Raw genomic sequence first — 13939 nt, forward strand, 5'->3', positions numbered from 1 at the left:
TGTAAAATAATTAGAATAAGTAAAATCATAGAATTACAGACAAGAATATAGGTTACCAGAGGCCAGGGTGGAGGGAGGGAATGGAGAGTTACTGCCTAAATTGTATCTGAACAATTTGTTTCTGTTTAAGTTGATGGAAAAGTTTTGGTGTTGGGTGGTGGTGACAGTAGCAAAAGGTTGTGAAGGTAATTAACGCACTGAATTTCATATTTGAGTGTGATTTAAAGGGGGAAATTTTAGGCTGTATGAAGGTTGTTAGGATAAAAAACGACAACACGGGTCTGTACAAGGCAAACAGTGAACCTTATTGTAAACGATGGACTATAGTTCAATTTTTAAAAAATGTTCTTTCATGAATTGTAACAAATGTACCACACTAATGCAAGGTGGTTATGATGGGGGTATATGGGAACTTGGTATTTATGCAAGATTTTTCTGTAAACCTATAACTTTTCCAATTAAAGGAAAAGAAACAGTTCTGACAGGTGTAGAGAATGCAAGAAATTGAAACCACACTCAACACTGCTTTGGTGCCTGAGAGTTTCCCTTTTCCCATCATTTCACAAAGTCCCTTTGGATATCAGCAATGTCATGGTCACAGGCCACGTGAGGGGGAGTTGCTGGGACTCAAGAATTCTGTGTGTGAGTTTCGTTCTCATTCTTCCAGGAAATCACATCACCTGTCTGAGACCAAGAAACCTGCGATCTGTTTGGGTGTTCATTATCCAGGTACTGGGAAAGGCTTGGGTCCACAAAAAATGATATAATTCAGCTCAGCATGGAGAAGCTCGAGGGGGTTCTCCAGAGCCCTGTGGGAGTGCAGAGGCAGGCGGGAATCCTCTGCACGGGACTGAAGGTGGGAGTTCCATGAGCAAAGATATGGAAGTAGAAATAAGTTGCCACCCCTCCTCCATTCTCCCTTCCTTTCCAAGGGTCTCTTCTCTTCCTTCGTTACTCTGTTCGAGCCCCAGCATAAACCATGGCTGACTTTTGGGTTGCTATTCTTGGGAAATAGGAAACATAAGGAGGACAATCCAAAAAGAAGAGGTAATATTTCCCCTTTCAGTCCCAAATTACCTTTAGATTGATTCTCATGAAGTTGACAATATTTGACCTTTTTTCCTTTAAACCTTGAAAAGCAGGAATTTCACGTAATTCAACCTAAATACAAGTGGATGTTAATGAAAACATCTCTGGGCAGAGCCCAGTCAAACTGTGGAGTAGGCTTTGCAAGTCAGTCTGGGATTTGGTGTCACACCACGGGCAGCCTCATGGCTCCCCCTTTAAATCACACTCAGATATGGAATTCAGTGTTAATTACCTTCACAACCTGTGCTACTGTCACCACCACCCAGCACCAAAACTTTTCCATCAACTTAAACAGAAACAAATTGTTCAGATACAATTTCGGCAGTAACTCTCCATTCCCTCCCTCCACCCTGGCCTCTGGTAACCTGTATTCTTGTCTGTAATTCTATGATTTTACTTATTCTAATTATTTTACATCTGTGTGATCATACAATACTTGTTCTTTTGTGTCTGGTTTATTTCACTCAACATGATGCCCTTGTACAATGGAATATTATTCAGCCATAAAAAGGATGAAGTTCTGATATATGTGACGACTCAGAACTGTTTCCAGAGCATTGTAGAAAAACTAATAGATAAGAATAAATCGTTTTTCTTTTTTAGATTGGCACAGTGTCTGAGAAATACTGATGTAATCTGTATTTCCCTTCTTAGATTCCTCATTGTTTTGGTTCTTACTGTTAAAAACTGTATTTGTAGGTGGGAAGGGTGGTTAGAGCAGTATTTCCTATTGACTTATAAAATGTGAACCTCAGAGCTTAGAAAAGTAGGCAATAAACATCGGAGACAAAAAACAGAGAAGAGAACTTACCCAATTGCCTCTCCTAGAGTTCCACTGACCTGCCCATGATCCGTTTATAGGCATTGTTACAACAAAGCCAGATAATGATGCTGTGAGGTTGGAAAGACTTATCATCTCTACTGACAGGTAAAAATAGCAAAAGCTTATCAGTGACAGCAGATCTGGGTTTAAATCCAGAATTCCCCAATTCCTGATTATGCGACCTTGAGCATGTTATTTAAGTTACCTTGATCTTAGCTTCACATCCAAGGAATGGGAGGGGAATAAGGACACACACCATGTCAGAATCATGCAGTGTTCAATGAGAAAGCTCTTAGCACAGTTTCTAGCTCAGGGTGAGTATACAGTACATGGCACCTGCTTTTAAAACACGTTATTAGTAATAATAACCCCTAGGTAGGCTTGCATGCATGTGAAGATTCTACAGCTGAGTTTTCATACATCCGCTGTGGCAGTTTCAGAAGTAATAGCTGAGGGGGTGGGACTTGTATATATATATATATATATATATATATATATATATATATGTAGACAATGGTTAAATGACCATGAAGCACTGCATCTGGCTGAGCCACAAGGGAGGGCAGGCTGTCTTGCCCCACTCCAGGTGACAGCTGCCATTTCATCATGTGCATAACCCATCTGGCTGCTGGAAAGTCAGGCAGAGAAGTGGAAGTGGCAGGAAATGCTCTTTAAGTAGAAGGTAAGGGCTATAATGATTCGACAAGTGAACTGGCTATACTGGTTACCTTTAAGGCACCCACACAGGCCAGGTAGGTTGCTCTGCATCACCCAGTGATGTCTAGAACTCAGAGGGACCCATGTGGGGAGGGGCCATGAAATTTAAGCATCATTGCCTTGGCTTCAAGGTCAACCCACCTCTGAGAGTGGAAGATAAAATTGTGGAGGCAAATGCAAAATGGATGCACTGATCATGAGGTTCAGGAAGCCTTCCTGGAGTAGGAGACCCATGAGCTGATCCTGGAGGGATGTCAACAGCTAGTTTGGGGCATGGGAGGAAAAGGGGCTTTCAGGCCAGGGGCAGCATGGCCTGTGCAAAGGATGGTGGGGAACTTGGGATAGCTGTGCTCCTGGGCACTGGGTACATTGGATCTTACTGTAAAGACTGTATTTGTAGGTAGGAAGGGTGGTTAGAGCAATATTTCCTATTGACTTATAAAAATGTGAACCTTGGAGCTTAGAAAAGTAGGCAATAAACATCAGAGACAAAAAACAGACCACCTCATTCATGCATTCCAGACCTCTGGGATCAAAGTGCTTCCTTTTTTATTATCCAGAGCCTTTTGTCTTGGAATGTTAAGAACACATTTCACACCTATGGGAAGGAGTGCAGAGAAGCCTCCTTCTCATCAGCTTATCAGTCTGATGTCTCTCCCCTTCCTCTTTGCTACCATTAACTTTTTTTTTTTTTTTGTCTTTTAAGGCACTGTTCTTTATTTTCTCAATGATATAAGGTGCTTTACAAGTATGAACAATAACCTGCTATACATTAATGGTTTGTATCCCTTCATTTCTTTAAATCTGGAATGTAATTCCCTGTGTGGCATTTTATTTCTAATGTAGAAAAAATAACTTATCAAGCACAAAAGTTTACTCTAAGGATACAGTTTAGTAGTTTTAGATTTACAAATTTATACCATGTCTTAAATGGAGCCAAAAAGCCACCTGATTGATGCTCATTTGGCAAACAGCAGCCTCACTACGACCACGGTTGAACCCCCAACCCCAGCGTCCACCACCGTCAAGACTTCCCCGACGCCCCCGGCGACCTCCGCGCTGGCCACCACTCTAGCACCAGGAATCTGTGAAAGCTATAACAACTGCTTTTCCTGTGTCAATGCTAGCATTGCTAATACTACCTGCTTCTGGATAGAATGTAAAGAAGATAAGAACTACTGTTCACATAATTCAACAGTTAGTGATTGCCACGTGGTGAACAGCACAAAATTGTGTTCTGCTAAACCCACAATTCAGCCTTCCTCTCCTACAGCTTCCCCCACTGTCATTACATCAGGTATGACAAATACCACCTTGACTCCAACCTCGCAACCTGCACGAAAGTCTACCTTTGATGCAGCCAGTTTCATTGGCGGAATTGTCCTTGTCTTAGGTGTGCAGGCTGTAATTTTCTTTCTCTATAAATTCTGTAAATCTAAAGAACGAAATTATCACACTCTGTAAAATATCTCCAGATTAACACAGACTGATGGTTCATTCGAGTAATTCACTGAAACAAAAGTAATATCTCTCAAGCTACCATTAACTTTTGTTTCTGACTTTTCTGAATGGCAGATATAAAACCCTCCTTCCTGGGTCCTGATACTTAAAAGAAGGATGTTTTAAAGCAATTTTGTGCTAGAATTAGAAAACATTACAATTACTAATCCTGAACACAGTATATGTTCATTAAGTATTTGAGGTTCAACAGAGTCAGTTCTGGAGACCTATATTTAAGTCCTCACTCTACCACTTACTCAACAGAAGGCTTTGAGCAAGTTACTTAATCTCTGTAAGCCTGAGATTCTCAGTTTCTTCACATCTGGAAGCTGAGTGAGGTATGTATATAAAATGTTTAGCATGATGTCTGGCACACAGTCAGCTTTCAACTAATGGAAGCTGTAAAACAGTCATTCATACTTTCATGAGATTTATTGAAACCTAGATGTGCAAAGATGAAGAAGACTTATACCCTGTGTTGGAGGAGAGTGTGGTTCAGTGTAGGAGACCAGAATAGAAACAAATGTTCACACTTTGATGCAACAGGGGCTTGGATAGAGCTGTTGTGGGTTGAATTGTGTTCTAGTTTACTAGCTGCTGGAATGCAATATACCAGAAACAGAATGGCTTTTTACAAAGGGGAATTTAATAAGCTGCTGGTTTACAGTTCTAAGGCCGAGAAAGTGTCCCAATTAAAACAAGTCAATAAAAATTTCCAATCAAAGGTATCCATCCAGGGAAAGATACCTTGGTTCAAGAAGGCCGATGAAGTTCAGGGTTTCTTTCTCAAGTGGAAGGACACATGGTGAACACAGTCAGGCCTTCTCTCTCAGCTGGAAAGGCACATGGCGAACATGGCATCATCTGCTACCTTTCTCTCCTGGCTTCCTATTTCATGAAGCTCCCCGGGAGGCGTTTTCCTTCTTCATCTCCAACAGTCGCTGGCTGGTGGACTCTGCTTTGTGGATTCTGTGCTCTCTCTGACTCTCCCATTCTCCAAAATGTTTCCTCTTTTATAGGACTCCAGTAAACCAATCAAGACCAACCCAAATGGGTGGAGACATGTCATCACTTAATCCAGTTTAACAACCACTCTTGACTAAATCCATCATCCAGGGAGATGATCTAATTACAGTTTCAAACATACAGTATTAAATAGGGATTATTCTACCTTCATAAAATGGGATTTTGATTAAAACATGACTTTTCTTGGGGGCATACAACCTTTCAAACCAGCACAAATTGTGTCCTCCAAAAAGATATGCTCAAGGCCTAATCACCGGTGCCTTGATTGTGACCTGAGTTGTAAGTAAAGTCTTTGAAGATGTGACTATTCAGATGAGTCCAAACTGAACTAGGGTGGGCCTAAAAGCAGGGAAGAGACACAGACAGACATTGGGGAGAAGCCATTTGAAGTTGGAGGAGGCAGAGAGTTCAGGGCTATGTCTACAAGCCAGGGACTGACAAAGATTGCCAACAAACACCAGAAGCTAGAAGAGGCAAGGAAAGAGTCTCTCCTACAAGTTTCAGAAGGAGCATGACCCTGCTGACACCTTAGTTTCATATTTATAGTCTCCAGACCTGTGAGATGATAAATTTCTATTGCATTAAGCCATCTGGTTTGTGGTGCCTTTTTACAGGAGCTCTAGGAAACTAAAACAAAGGGGAACCAAAATTCTCTGGAAGGAGATGCTAGAGCTGGGTGTGAGATGAGGAACAAGCATTTGCCAGGAAGGTAAATTGAAGAACAGAAATACAGGCAGAAGGTAAAGCATGTAAAATCAAGTGGAGGCTGAACAAGTCAATCTCTGATACTGGAGTTGGGAGGAAGGAAGCAGATACTGAGTTAGACAGGAGAGCAGGGAGCCTGATGCAATGGTTTTGTATTTGGACTTTACCCTGTAGAATGCAGGGTGACAATGAGTAAATTCGGAAGGGGAAATGCACATACAGGATCGTGTTTTAGCAAGGCCATGTTTTCTAAGATATGGGTAGACAGGTGTGTGTGTCAAGAGAGGAAAAGGAAATGATCTGGTAGGGAGGTGCCTTCAGTCATGCCCCCCCCCCCTCAGCCCCAACCCCATAGAAACGCTCTAACCATCTAATTCATTGTAATTAGTTTACAAATTCTCCACTCCCACTCACCCCCAGATTTGATCATTCGATCAGGATATCTAGATTTAGAAAACCGTATTTTTTTCTTTTCTTTGTTGGTGCATATTCCATCTTGAACCTTAAATCATGTTCTACCTTCCCCTGCTCCAGCCTGTGCCTAGGCTTAAAACTTCAGCTCTGAGCAACTGTCTGTCTGCTTTTGTTCTTCCTTAATCACAGCTACCACTTAGTCATCCAACCAATATGAGCATAATGTCTACCATGTATTGGGCCCTGAATGAAAAGGTAGGAAGAAAAAGGTTTACAACATAACCAGGGTACCTGCCTTCATGGGATTCATAGACTGGTGGAGAACTTTGTACAGACTAGATGCATTTTCCTCTGTGTACTCCCAGCAAGGCTATAAAATGCAAGTATCATTATCTCCATTTAGAGATTAGGAAACAGCCCTCAGGGAAGTTAAGGGACTTGCCCAAAGCACACAAACAGGATCTCAGCTTTGTTCTTAACAATTACCTTCATAGGAAAGAATGTTTCCACCATCCTTTCATGTGGATTAAATTCCACTAGCAAAACATGGCTGGCTCTTCTGTTTCCTCCAAGAGAGGAAGAGGGACTTAAGGAGACAGGTCATCTGAAAGGAGAAACTGCATACCTTGCCCCTCCCTCTCACTTACTCTCAAAAGACTCAAAACACATATTCTACTCTCTTCCTCCAGGCCCCCTAAAAATGTAAGCACCAAATGGTTCAGTCATTTGCCCATGGTTACATGTAGCTTTTTTTTTTTAACATGGGCAGGCACCAGGAATTGAACCCAGGTCTTGGACATGGCAGGCGAGAGCTCTGCCACTGAGCCACCGTGGCCCACCCTACATGTAGCTTTGAAGCCAGGGGGCAACACCTCAGAGTCTCTATCTTTGAACAAGTGAATTAGACAAGATAGGTTCAAAATGGCAAAAATGTAAGGGGGGAAGTCATGTAAAGTTCCAGGAACAGATCAGCAAGCCAATATGGGATTTGAGATGAGAAAGTCATTACTTCTAGCTCCTGGAATGGGGTAGGGCGATAAGAAATGTCCATTAAGATTCTTGGCTACAAGCAAAGGAGACCAATTCTGGCTTCCATATTCAGATAAATAAATTTATGAGTAGACTAGGAGGAGACACAAAGAATGCAAGGAAGGGATAAGGAACCTGGCTTCTAGGTTGGTGACGAGGAGTGGAAGTTATTCTAAGGGTTCTGACAGCCTGCTCAGAATGCATCTTCCAGAATGATTTTGTTCCTGTCATTTCTGCCCTTATAAACTCACCTTAAAATCCTAACTCCCAGGACAGGTGTACAACTGGGTTGGCTTGAAGCACTTATCTACTCCTTGTACACCTTGGGTGGGATGGCCCAGGACACCTTCAATGAAGGCTGCACCCATAGGGGTAGGGTGGTACCATGAGGAAAGATCAAGGGGCTGTTACCAAAAAAGGGGAAGTGAGTGAAGAGCAGGCAGAAACAACATTGCAAGGGAAAGTGTCATGTCCATGTTACAGCTCAATAAACTGAGACTTAGAGAACTTTAGGGACTAGGAGCAATTTAATACCCCTGGGACTTATAAAAAGTCATGCAAATTCCACATGATGTATTCTTTCCAACTACCCCATAGTGCATCAGTCTGCTTACTCTTGGGTTGAATAAATTGATATGTGGTTGAATTTATCAATAAACAAACAAGAAGCAAATACATGACTAGGCTAGAAATCCAGAATTTTAATCCACTAATTTATCTATACTTGCTCTTCACTACTAAATTGAATTGAAGGCTGGATATGCTTAATAAGAGGGCTTTCTTTTGTTTGCTTATCTTTAATATTCAAGCAAACCACCTAATCCACTGTTTGCAAAAGAAGAGCAAGTTCTAGTTTTCCCTTCTGTTTTGTCTGGGCCCTGCAAACTGAGAAATCTTTGTATGCAGCTCAGCTCTTACAGATGACTTCTTCTTTCCTGCTATTTGGAGTGTCAAATCCACCAGGCAGGGGTCATGTACAACTTTGCGTTTGCAGTAGCACTTGACATATTGTTAGATCTCAATATATAGAGAGTAATTTTAGCAATGAAGAGGCTTGTCATGTATATGAGAGAGGGATGAGAAAAGGAAGTTGGGAAGGGAGGCAGGGCAGTGGGTCCTGCATCAATCAATTTATCGGGTATTTATTGAGCCTCCAATTATGTGCCCAGTATTGCACCAGCCTCCAATAAAAAGACAATGAGTAAACCAACAGCACCTTCTCAGGAATGTTTCGACTTTATAGCTCATAACTCAAACTTGACCTCCAGAGTCTGAATTTAAAGGCCAACTCATTGGGGCATTTCAACTTTGTGGCATTTTCCCCAAAAACCCATAAGGCCATTCTAATCATGAGAAGAACATTAGACTAACCCAGACATTCTAAGGACATCTGGCTAGCACTCTTTGAGATTGTCATCATCATGAAAAACAAGGAAAGATTGACAGTCACAGACCAGAAGAGAATGGGGAGAGATGACAGCTAAATGCCATGTGGTACCTTGGATTGGATGCTAAAACACAAAGAGGACATTAATGGGAAAGTTGGTGAAATCCAAATAAAGTCTGGAGTTTAGTTAACAATAATGTTGGTTTCTTGGTTTGAAAACTGTACCACAACAATGTAAGATGTTAACCACAGGGGGAACTGGGAACTGGTGATGGGTATATAGGAACGCTTTTTTTCTATCTTTGCAAGTTTTCTGTAAACTTAACATTATTCCAAAATAGAAAGCTTATTTAAAATAAGTCAACTCAAAGTCTGGGTCATCTTTGGATGACCTCCCTAAGATTAGGAGCCCTTATCCATAAAATGGAGACGATTATAGTTTTCTACTCAGAGTTGTAAGGTTTAAGATGCAATAATACATACACAGTATTTAGCAGGTAACATCTTTTTCCATTTTGATTTTGTTGCAGGGTCTATTTGCCAGCCCTTCCAAATTCATGTCTTTAGTGGATTTGCTCAATCTAGGCCCTCATCTGTGCCATTATTTGAGAATGCTGCTTGATGTAGTGGCACTGTCTTCTCTGAACATGGAAAATCTTCCAACTCACTATGAATCCAGCTAACTCGTGTGTTATTTATCAGGTTAAAATCTAGGCACCCTATTAACTAACATTCCCCACATGTCTGGTAGTTGAGTAACTTTAATAAAAGAGAATTGAGGTTAGAAGAAGGTAAGTCCGATGCTCTCTTTTTTTAAGGTGACTTTGTTGCATCATGGTTAAATGGAGTCAGGTTAGCTGGGTTCAAACCCTAACAACACCAGTTATTAGAGATGTGCCATTGGATAAACTAGTTATCCTCTCTAAGCCTCAGTTCCTCCATCTGTAAAATGAGGACAAAAAAATACCTTTCTTCTAGAGGTTTTATGAGGGTTATATTAAACAATGCACGCAAACAGCTGAGCCACAGGTCTTTACACAGAATCAGCACTGACACTGTGTGTGTGCAGGGGTGTGTGTGCATTTTCATCTCCTGGTGTAGTGACTGATAGATTAGGAGCACTAAAATTGTTGGTTTGAAGAAATACACCCCTACAAATGAGAATACCATGCACTGAAGAGAGGTTGTGACTTGACCAAGGGCATCATAGAAGATGAAAGCAGAAGTACCATTAGAACACAGAATTTGTGACTCATTATGAATTCTTTTTCTGCAGAGACCTCAGAAAGAACCAAATTGCTCTTCTTTTGTAAATATTCAAACTGAATTTCAAAGAATCAGTGGGGTTTGCCCAGGGCTACCGTGGTTTGCTAGTGGTAAGTAGGAAACTTCAGCTCACGGGTTCCAACTCCTAGTCTATGCTTTTCTCTACCTTTCCTGGGTTCTCAGTAGCATCTAGGAAAATCTATGCTAATACCATCTAGCCTGTACTACAAGAGTTGTTTATTGGTATTCAGCATTTCAAAAAACAAGGGACCACCCCACCATGTGGAACATGACATCCAGGGGTGAAACTCCCTGGCAATGTGGGACATACTCCCAGGGATGAGCCTGGCCCTTTCACTGCGGGATCACCAGGGCCTTCCTGACAAAAAGGGAGAAAAGAAATGTAACAAAATAAAGTACCAGTGGCTGAGAGAGTTCAAATAGAGTCTAGACGCTATTCTGAAGGCTACTCTTTTTTTTTTTTTTAAAGGAAAGACAGAGAGAAGGAAGGAAGGAAGGAAGAAAGGGAAACATTTTCTTGTTTTATTGTATTCTGTTTCTCCGTTTTTTTGTTACATGGGCTGGGGCCGGGAATCGAACCGAGGTCCTCCGGCATAGCAGGCAAGCACTTTGCCCGCTGAGCCACCGCGGCCCACCCTTTGAAGGCTACTCTTACGCTAGCTTTAGCTAGATATTACTAATTACCACGTTTTGCAAAAACCCAATCAAAACCATTCCTGTCAACCCCAAAGAACACTTAGGGTTTCATCAGAGAGTCTCCGAAAATTTCATACACTAAGATTACTTTCCAGAAACCTGCAACCTCCAGATGAATTCCTAGGCAAAGTAAGTCCTGAAACCCAGAGGGCCCAGCCTCTCCAAGAACATCGACTAGTTCCATTCCCCTATCTCATATTATCGACACCCCTTCTAACAGGAAAAAGTTAGAATGGGCATAGCCCAAACACCCTTAAGATTGGGAGAAGGATCAAAGGAGAAGCAGGAGTTACAACAGAGAAAATAGGATTAACAAATGAGTATGACTGCTGAATCATTATATTGAACTTTCTTTCAGCCTCCAGTGTCTTAGAGCAGCTAGAAGGAAAAACCTAAAATTATGGAACTGTAACCCAAACCAAACTCTGAAATCTGTTCCACAACTACTTGTTACAATGTGCTTTAAAATTTAGTGCTTTTTTGTATATATCTTATATTTCACAATTAAAAAAAACGTTAAAACACACACACACAAGGGAAGCTCTGAGAGTTGTCAGAACTTTGGGCAAAGGGGGTGAGGATAAAGACTACAAGGCCAGGGAAGTTTGGGTTAGATCATGTCATTTTTGTTGGAAAACCTGTGGCTTTATCTGGAAGTAAAACCGAAAAAGGCACTATAATCCCAGAGGCCTTGGCAGGTTTATCACAGGTAAATAGTACTGTCAGCTCTCAGGGAATCACTAAGAGTATTTCAGCTCTGCCTCACTCAGACTGTGGAATTTCGAGCAAATCACATCTCTCTGTGCTATATTTAATGTTGGAAATAATGGTACCAGAAAGTTGCAGAAATGCTTTATAGTGTTCAAAAAGACAGTTTGACTCTTAGCCATTGTCTTGCTTGATTCTCATACAACCCTTCAGTATTATTATTTTATTATTGTATAATAGGCTCTATATCATAAAGGAGAAAACAGCCGCAGTGAGGTAAAGTGAGTGGTATTGTTTTTATCCACAAATGTATATTAACTGTCAACAATGATAAGAAGAAGGAAGTAGTAATTGTTAACAGTTGCTGAGCATTTATCACTGTTCCAACCACTTTAAATGAACTGAAGTCATTTAATGAGGTCTGTGATGTTGCTATCCTAGTTCTATGCTGAGGCACAGAGAGGTTAAACAACTTTCCTGAGGTCACACAGGCAGGAAGCAGAGGCATCAGGGTGTCTTCTCAGAGCCCTTATCCTTGCCAATAAGCTACAATTGGCTCGTTGAGCATGGGCCATTGCTGCACAATGAGCTGTAGAGCTGAGTAAGATACTGAACACAACCTCTCTCCTTAAGGAGCTCACAGGCTAATTGGGGGAAACTGCCATGCAAATTGGTTCATTACAATTCAGAGAAATTAAAATATAAAATATGCTATCAGAGGAGTGTAATAAGAATGGCTAAAATCAACATGGCAAGGTTTGGATTAAATCCCAGGCCTCCTGACTGCACAATCAATATTCATTCATTCATTCCTTCACTCATTCAATATACACTTAATACTAAGCTGCCAGGGATTAAAAACAATAACATTCATAATAAAAAAGGCATTCTTGTTCTTCTGAAGAATAAGAATTGCAGTCCAGAGAAAACACTTTTCCAAACCACCCCAAGTCTGTGGGCCTTGGTTCCAACAAGTACATATGGAGAGAGGTTTCCTTTCTCATATTCCATAAACTGAGGTGAGAACAAATTAGTTCTCCAGTATGCAGCTCTGTCCCATTAAGAGGGTCTGAGGAGCCTTTCATTCCACTTGTATTAGCAGTGGGGACCTATTTTAATGTATAAACTCAAGTTAAATAGCTTTCACTAATGCAAATTTAATTTGGGTCCCTTTAATTCCCATAGCGATTATCTTCTCAATAGGTGTTTGCTCTACCATGAGATCTGTGCTCTCTGTTTGAAGGTCTGCAACATAAGCCTCTTGGGGAGTTCCAGGAATGGAGCACTGATTAATACATTCTTTACATGGCAACTAGATAATCTGAACCAACTCCCACAAATATGTCTTGGACAGACTTAACTCAGACTTTCCAACATCTGCTCCTTTTGGGGTCAAGAACATCTCAAGAACATGCTTCCCCCAATGAACATATTTTAAAACTGCAATTAGAAAAAAGCCAAAGAAGGAGCTTTACTCCTAAAATAACTCTTTAAAACTCAGCTGAAAATTTTACTACCAAGTTCAGAGTATATGAGGTAAAACTATAAAATATGCCTGCTTCAACAATTTCATTTCCAAATATGGTGATAGCACTTTCATTTTTCCAAATAATCACAAGAATTCCCTTCCAGCCTATTAGCAGAAAGACCAATCACTCCCCGTGAGACCTGCCCAATAGTTGCAGTAGAAGTGTACTGTCATATTCATTCCATCTAAAGGAGAGTTGATGCTATTCACAAATAGCAAGAGGAGAGAACCGATGTCAGATTTGTTTACTGTCATTTTTCCTCACTGCCTCCATCAGACTAGCCCTTGACATTTGATGCATGTCCACTGTTACTCAGATGATCTTGTTAATTTAGGCCCTTGACCAGAGGTACAGAGAATGCCCATGTTGAATGACAGGTTTGCCAACCTGGGCCCCAAAAAGTTTAACCAGTGTGTCTGGGCTCAGTTTCAGCCACTATTTACCAAAACTAGCTCTCTCTTACCCACCTCCACTTAGAGGGCTCCTGGGAATCTGGGTCATCTACCTAGTCCATCCCTTTGGGCAGTATTCTTGATCATCTCTATCTCTGGGCCTCAGCTGGACCACCCTGATCATACCTGACCCATCTCCCTAGCATCAAAATCTCCTGGCTTCTTTTTATTCCATAAATCCCTGGGCTCTTAGTGCAAACTGGTCCTCCTTTTCCCTGCCAAAGATCAGCTTCATATGTTAGACACCTCAGTGACTGACATTTTTTTTTAATAAGCAGGCAGAAAATTTATTGAGAACACATGTGAGAGGACATGTGGGCATTCTTGCAAAGACAGAGGTGAGAAAGACAAGAGGCTGGTGATTGACATCTTGACTGAGGGCTGCACCCTACCTGGTCACCTCTACTCCTCAGGGATGACTGGTTATTTAAAAGCTATGCAACAAAGGAACCCTTCAATTGACTCTTCCCTGAACAGAGATCTCCTTCAGGACTTCTGTCATTACCTCTACATCAAGAAGAGTCTGGCATTATTTTTCAGGAACTCCCTCACTGGTTCTGTACCAATAGCAATATTC

The 13939-nt window shown here is 41.2% G+C and overlaps 1 protein-coding gene and 1 pseudogene across 1 annotated transcript in view; one reads left to right on the forward strand and one right to left on the reverse strand.

Moving 5' to 3' along the window:
• The window catches only part of LRATD2 (LRAT domain containing 2), a 270001-nt gene that overhangs the window by 142920 nt on the left and 113142 nt on the right, over positions 1–13939 (reverse strand). The window lies entirely within an intron of this gene.
• Positions 3560–4164, forward strand: LOC143686885 (sialomucin core protein 24 pseudogene; annotated as a pseudogene).

The sequence above is a fragment of the Tamandua tetradactyla genome, chromosome 6 (assembly GCF_023851605.1).
Source record: "Tamandua tetradactyla isolate mTamTet1 chromosome 6, mTamTet1.pri, whole genome shotgun sequence".
Taxonomy (NCBI): Eukaryota; Metazoa; Chordata; class Mammalia; order Pilosa; family Myrmecophagidae; genus Tamandua; species Tamandua tetradactyla.